The sequence below is a fragment of the Palaemon carinicauda genome, chromosome 5 (assembly GCF_036898095.1).
Source record: "Palaemon carinicauda isolate YSFRI2023 chromosome 5, ASM3689809v2, whole genome shotgun sequence".
NCBI lineage: Eukaryota > Metazoa > Arthropoda > Malacostraca > Decapoda > Palaemonidae > Palaemon > Palaemon carinicauda.
The window spans coordinates 85886005-85893211 of NC_090729.1; the positions used below are offsets into that span (position 1 = coordinate 85886005).

The 7207-nt window shown below is 50.1% G+C and overlaps 1 protein-coding gene across 5 annotated transcripts in view; it reads right to left on the reverse strand.

The window, feature by feature from the left end:
* LOC137641359 (zinc finger protein 888-like) overlaps positions 1–5697 on the reverse strand; it is an 82196-nt gene extending 76499 nt beyond the window's left edge. For 3 of the 5 annotated variants that reach the window (XR_011044505.1, XM_068373832.1, XM_068373830.1), the window contains exon 1: positions 5553–5677. The gene's annotated coding sequence lies outside the window, so the exon portion shown is untranslated. Of the gene's footprint in view, positions 1–5522 lie in introns of all 5 variants that reach the window. The other 2 variants (XM_068373834.1, XM_068373833.1) reach the window with 2 other exon arrangements.
* Between the last annotated feature and the right edge of the window lie 1510 nt (positions 5698–7207).

The following is a 7207-nucleotide window of genomic DNA, read 5'->3' on the forward strand; positions in this document are numbered from 1 at the left end:
TGATGTGATGGAGGGTGTGGACGCACTGGAGACCGCTGACACGCTGTAGAGCACTAATGCATTGGAGAGCGCTGCCAATCCGATGGGCCCTGGGGCGCAAGAGAGTGCTGGCAAGCTGGAGACGCTCATGGGCAGGAGAGTGCTGCCGAAATGGAGAGAGCTGACACGCAGGTAAGTGCTGGAGCGCTGGAGACCACTGGCATGTTGCAGAGCGCTGGCAAGCTGGAGAGAGCTAGTGGGCAGGAGAGCGCTGGCGAGCTGGAGACCGCTGGCACGCAGAAAAGTGCTGGCGCGCTGGACAGAGCTGTCCCACAGGAAATTGCTGGCGAGCTAGAGAGCGATAATGTTCTGGTGACTGCTGTCTTGCTGTGGAGCCCTGTCGTGCTGGGGAGCGCTGGCATACTGGCAAACGCTGATGCGCTGGAGAGCGTGGAAGCGCTGAGGAGCGCTGACATGCTGGAGATTGCTGGGGAGCTACAGAGCACTGGTAAGTTGGAGAGCTAGAGATTGCTGGGGAGCTACAGAGCACTGGCAAGTTGGAGAGCGATAGTGAGTTAGAGAACGCTGACGTGCCAGCGAGCTGTCAAACGCTGAGGTGCTGGAGAGCGTGGACACGCTGGGGAGCTGGATTGCACTGGTGAGATTGAGAGTACTGGCGCGCAGGAGAGTGCTGGCAAACTGGACAGCGCTGGTTCACAGGAGAGCGCTGGTGAGCTGGAAATCACTGATGTGCTTGTGAGTGCGTTCGTGCTGGCAAACGCTGATGCGCTGATGCACTGGAGAACACTGATGCGCTGTAGAGCCCTGAAGGGCTGGAGAGCACTGACATGCTGGTGAGTGCTGACGTGCTGGTGAGTGGTACCGCGCTGGCGAGGTGACAAACCATGATGCACTGCGGAGTGTGGAAGCGCTGCGGAGTGCTGAGGCACTGGAGAGCGCTGACAACCTGGACAGCGCTAATCCACAGGAGAGTACTAGCTACCTGGAGACGCTGGCGCTGAGGAGAGCTGGAAAGTGCTAGCGCGCAAGGGAGCACTGGTGGGAAGGAGAGCACTGGCAGGATAGCACTGCCGAGTGGGAGAGGGATGGCGCGCAATAGAGTACTGGCACCCTGGCGAGCGCTGGCATATGCAGATGCGGTGGAGAGCGCTAGTGTGCAAGAGAGGGCTAGCGCACCGAAGAGCGCTAGTAAGCCCTGGCGCGCAGGAAAAGGCTAGCGCAGTGAAGAGCTCTACCGAGCAGAAAAGTGCTGGGGCGCAGTAGAGTGCTGTCGGCCTGGCAAGCTGGCATATGCTGATGCACTGGAGATCATGGAGGCACAGGAGAACAATGGTGCGAAGGAGGTCGTTGGCGAGCTGGAGAGTGCTGGCGCAACAAAGAGCGCTAGCGCGCTGGAGGGCGCCGGCCAGCTCTTGTGTACTAGAGAGCGCTGGCGCGCAGGAGAATGCCGGCATGCAAGAGAACGCTGGAGCGCTGGATGGATGGCACTGGCATGTAGGAGAGCTCTGTCTTTGCCCTCTCAAGGAGGGATCTCTGGCTCGGAAAACCCGTCTAGAGCCCTCATTACAGTCAGACCTTGCCAAAACGCATGTTCTGACTTTTGCTGGTCTCCTCCTGCTGTAGGACTTGCAGCGAAGTCTCCTTCTATCCCCGAAGGCTCTTCTTGGGGAGAGTTGTGGACATTCCCTGAGGGGCTAGTTGGCTCCATTCTAGTCCTAGTAGAGGACTTAGGCAATGTTTTGGAGTCTTTAGATTCCTTCCTGGGAAGGATGTAAGACTACAACATTGACGAGTGGCATGTTCCTTCCAATCCCCGACTGAGTAGACCCATCGGCACGAAGAGAGGTTTCCTCCATTGGTGCGATGGGGGAAAGTCTCTCCTCGCGTGATTCCCTTGGGGACGGGAAATCTTCGTCCGAAAGGGAAGGAGAGGCAGTCCGAGGAATAGAAGGAACCTGCCTCGAAGGTCTGCGTGGAAGTGACCGCATCTGGAACTCCTCTTTTTCTCTTCAAAGGGGTAGAAGAAGCCATGGTTCTGGGTCCCAATTCAGAGAAGACAGGCTTGAAGGCCTGAGTTACGGCTCTGATCAGGGCACCGAACCAGGGCTGTTGGCTGACAGACATACCCTTTGAAGGGAAAGGGATTGAAGGATCCCTGGGAGGAGTCACTATCATTGGTGGGATCGCCTGTGGTAGCTTTGGGATCCTGGACCCCTCTGGAAGTTCCCCTTCTACCACAATGTGCGGTGGTATGCGCTTCCAGGGAGGGGAATGAGGCGATGGCGACCTTGTCGTATGTCGTTCAGTAGTCTCGAGCACAGGAGGATATTGACGCTCGCGTGAGGGAGGATATTGATGCTCGCGCGAGGGAGAATAATGGCGCTCACGCGAGGGAGAACAATGGCGCTCGCGCGAGGGAGAATAATGGCGCTCGTGCGAGGGAGAATAATGGCGCTCTCGCGAGAGAGAATATCGGGGCTCGCGCGCGGGAGTGTTCGCGCGCATCTGTGCCGGCCGTAGGGCGCGAGGGCCCGCAGTTGAATCATGTGGAGCATGCGGAAGCGCTGGAGAATGTTGGCGCACATCCCTTGGAGAGGATGGGCGAGTGAGCACAGGGCGCGCGCGCGTATCCGTGTGGATGCACGCAGAAGAAGGCTGGCGCGCAGGAGAGCGCTGGAGCGTTGGTAATGCTTGGCGCGTGAGAGAAGACAGCATTGCTGACTTCCTGGAATTCCTGCTATCTGTTGACAGTTGGCGCGCAGGTTTTACCTGGCGCGCAGGATTTCCTGGCGCGTAGGATGATGCGCAGCATGGCGCGCCAAAGAGTTAGATGTTGGACGCGTGTGTGCGCGTAGGAGACTGTTGGCGCGTAAGCGCAAGGTGCGTGGGCGCAGTTTGCGCAGGAGAACGTGGCCGCATATGTGCATGAGGGCGCGCATAGCGCAAGATGGAGCTATGCTCCTGTTGGAGCGTACGCTCTTGATGCCCTGTGTTAGGGTTATGGTGAATATCCACGCGTAGTGATGGGGCCTGACGAGCTACTATACAGCGCTCGTCAAGTCTCGTGGGCGCGTATGTTGTTGACGCGCAACAGCGTGCTTGGATGGAGCCTTGTTAGGCCCATGTAGAAACGGCGACGGCAGGCCTGTCGGGTGGAAGGTCGACGTGTCCTTTAAAAGGACGACCTTCCGCCGAAGGAGATCGTGAACGATCTGCAGAAAGGTCCAGGACCAATGCAGGAGCAGTGATGGATGATTGGTCTAGAGGCTCCTCTGAGGGGGACTGCATCGAAGATGTTGAACCAAAGAGGCGCTTCCTCACCGCAGGTGAAGGAAGGCCTCTATGGCGAAGAGGAAGGCAAGCCTTCCGACGAATGCGCCCTCTGGGGGCCGTTGGATCAGCAGCCTGACCTTCTGCAGTCCTCCGAAGAGGAATCTCTGTAAGTGAACTCCCCCGAGGGAAAGAAACACTAGCAGGAGAGACTGACGATGGACTTAGTTTCTCCCTCGTAGGTTGAACAGGAATGGAAGAAACTAAGCCGTCAGCTACCGTAGAGTTTGGAGTGGAAGAGGTGATGGGTGATACCGCATTGGATACCTCTAACACCACAACGTCGACAATAGACAGAGGATCAACCTCTGACGGTGACAACGAATGCTTGACAGCGGCACCCATGCGGATGTAGTTGAGCAAAACCTCCTTGGAGGCCGAACCCGTAAGCCCCAAGGAGGACCAAAGCTGAAAAAGGTAGGTTAGTGACATATCCTCCCCTGGGGGGGGAGAGATGGAGCTGCTTCGCTAGAGGAAGCAACGTCATCTCTCAAGCCCCGAGGTTGGTTAATAATACATCGGTCTGCGCTACCACTCGACGGCTTCTCGAAAGAGACCGACCGAGTGGAAGCTTCGGAGGAGGTTTGGGCAACAGAAGAAGAGGCCTTGGATTTTTCTCTTTTCGAAGCAACCTTCGAAAGAGAAATATCCCGTTTGGACTTCTTCTTCCACCGTCGCGAAAATCTCTCCCACTGGGAGGCAGACCACTCCCTACACTTGTTGTTACTATCACACAGTTGGCCCTTACAAGAAGGACAAAGGGCGTGAGGATCAGTCTCGACCACCGACATGAATGTTCCACAGGGGGGGTCGGGAAACCCAGGGCAGGTGCGCATGATCACAGAGGCCAACTTCACATGTACAGAACTAGTAAAAGAAAAGAACAAAAGCAATTAAATGGGTGCCAATATGACGGCGAGGATGAGAGCGGACACGTCCGACCACCATCCGAGCCGAGAGCAAAGTGAGCTCAAGCACAGGTGTGTGAGAGGGGGGTAGCAAGCTACCCTCCCCTACCCCTGCTAACTAGCGGTGTGGGTAGTATACCCTCGTTGAAAATTAATGGCTCGTCATTTCAGCTACACCAAAAGTAATACCCCTATTAAATAGCGTGGTTTGTATTCCAGTTACAGAACAAATGGGTAGTTAACCTTCGCTAAAATTTAATGGCTCGTCCTTTCAGCTTTGCCGAAAGTAATACCCCTAATAAATAGCGTAGGTTTATATTCCAAGTACGGAACAAATGTTATTCTAATTGTTCATTACTTCTCTTGTAGTATATTTACTGTAATGTATTTCCTTTCCTCTATGGGCTATTCTCATAATTTATATATAAAAGTGCTATTCTAAGGTTGTTACTGTTCTAAATATATTATTATAATTGTTCATTTCTTTTCTTGTAGATTATTTCCTTTCCTCACTGCGCTATTTTCCCTGTTGGAGCCCCTGAGCTTATAGCATCCTGCTTTTCCAACAAGGGCTATAGCTTAGCTTGTTATAATAATAATAATAATATTAATAATAATAATGGGGTCCTATGTAGACTTGCAAAAAGGTCATTAATTCATCCTATTCCTGACCTATTACAACATTTGCTACGAAGGACGGGCATTGGCCAGGATGTATTCTGTACTGAACGGGTATACTGTACTGTATAGAAAGGGCAGAGTAGGTATATATCAGCTGTATGTTAGGTTAGGTGGACATAGCCTACATTAGGCTAAGGCAGGAGCCTTTGTAGTATGTTGGGACAGACTGCGAGTAATATTTTGGGGTGTATGTATGATAGCGGCCAACTGTATGCATGATGACGGCTGACTAAGAATATGGCACTGTTAGGGGGGGGGTCACAGAGGGGACTAACATCAGGTAAGTAGGTAAGGACACGGCTTGTAGGTTAGGTTAAGGGGGAGGAAGTTTATGTTAGATGGTGTTAATTTTCAATGCATGCAGGGAGAGGAACTGACCGCTAATATGAAAAGGCTCCAGTATTTTAAAAAGACATTTTAAAAAGGGAAACAAAAATAAGAACATCACCCAACCTAACAAAGGAGCTGTGTCCTTCCCTACCCGGGGGGAGAGGGTAGACCACATTACACTACCGTAACTTTAGCCTACCCTAAGACACCATTACACTACCGTAACTTTAGCCTACCCTAAGACACCATTACACTACCGTAACTTTAGCCTACCCTAAGACAAAGTCTCAACTCTGTGCTTACTTCCCAACTGGATTCACTCCTGGCAAGGTAATACTGAATTGTATTTAGTAAATTCGGGTACATTCTGGACTACCTCGTCTGACTGCATTGGCTCTGCTTCATTTCCCCGTTGCTCTCTCCAAAACAGAGAAATTCCTCGTTGCTCTCTCCACAACACTGTGATTGTGGGCACACTACTAGAAGAAGCGTAGAAGGTGCTGCATTTTGCTGCTTTTTAATACTGAGTTATAATTAGTATATTGTAAAACTAGCTTTATATTATCGTATTTCAGTCAGACATTTTCCTATATTGAGTTTATTTGGTAATAAGATATATTACGCTCTTTCTAACTACATTCACCCCTATATTCAAAAATACATTTAAATATAAACAATAGAGCACAGATTCATTGTTAATATAAACTTACGTTAGTTGGAAATAAAAGAAAAATTGCTTTAATATAAGACATCATCATAAGGTAACTATTTGTTGTTGTTGAAGATTGTCTGGCCCTTTTAGCCAGACACGGTTTCTTGCAATCTTGCAGCCCGTAGGTGTTTTGGTAGGATTTTTGGGGGATAGGTAATTGGGGTAGGGGGTATTCTGCAACTTTTGTTTTAGGATATTGGGTTAGGTTTTGGGTTGAGGATGGTAACAGGCAATGTTAAAGCTTGTTTAGAGAGTGAAGAAGGTGACAGTGGGAAGGGGATATCCTTCCCAGGAGCCCATTGGCTCCAGTTTTTTGTTAGAGAAAAAGATTTATAGTAATAAGTCCCGATAAGTAGGAGGGCTCGGGAAGGAGTTGAGGAGTTTTAGTTGGAGATATTGGTATAGGTGAATTAAAAAACTTCATAGTGGTTTAAGCTTAAGTTATTAGGCAGAGGTATAGTGTGAGATTTCAGCTATGCAAGAGAGAGCTGAAAAGAAGGGAATAGTAGCTGCTTGAGTGGTAGGAAAAGGGTGGAATAAAACATTCACGTACCTGTAAAACTAAGACAAAAATAAAAATAAAGATTTACTTGTAATAGTTATTATTAAGACAATATGGGTTATTAAGGGTTAGATGGGATACCTAAACTGAAAAGAGAGATTGCAAGTGGAAGAGGTGTTAAAAACCAGAAAAACCACCAATGGCTCTGCTCCCCCCCCCCCCCATTGATGAGAGGAAGGACAGGAGCGCAAAACTGTCTCCTTATAAGGAGTACAAGTTGTTGCCCTCAGCCGCAGATAGTCGTTCTGATCTCAACAGAGAAGTTGAAAGGGTTATTCAGATGGCAAACTGGTGCTGTTGTTACGTTATCTCGGTGGATAATAGCTGCGGAGAAAGGCTGAGAGGGCACCAACATTTGCAATTATATGTTTGACAATTGCTGTTGCAGTTGCAGGATTATTGGGGTTGAGATCCTGTCGAAGTAGGCTTGTTTCTTGACAGTACTGTAGGTAGTGCTGTAGCGGTTCTTCTGTGTCTTGATTACAGTAATTGCACGGTCTTATTGGTCTGTGCTGTGTTGCTGGGTCTCCATCGTTGTCTAGGATGATTTGTCATCTGCATAGATATCCCAGTCGCAGTCTACAGATGATGACAGCGTCCTAGCGTGGTTTTTTCCTTGCAATTGGGTGTGGTAGTATGTTTGTAGCTTCAATATACCACTTTGCATATCTTGATCCATCTAAG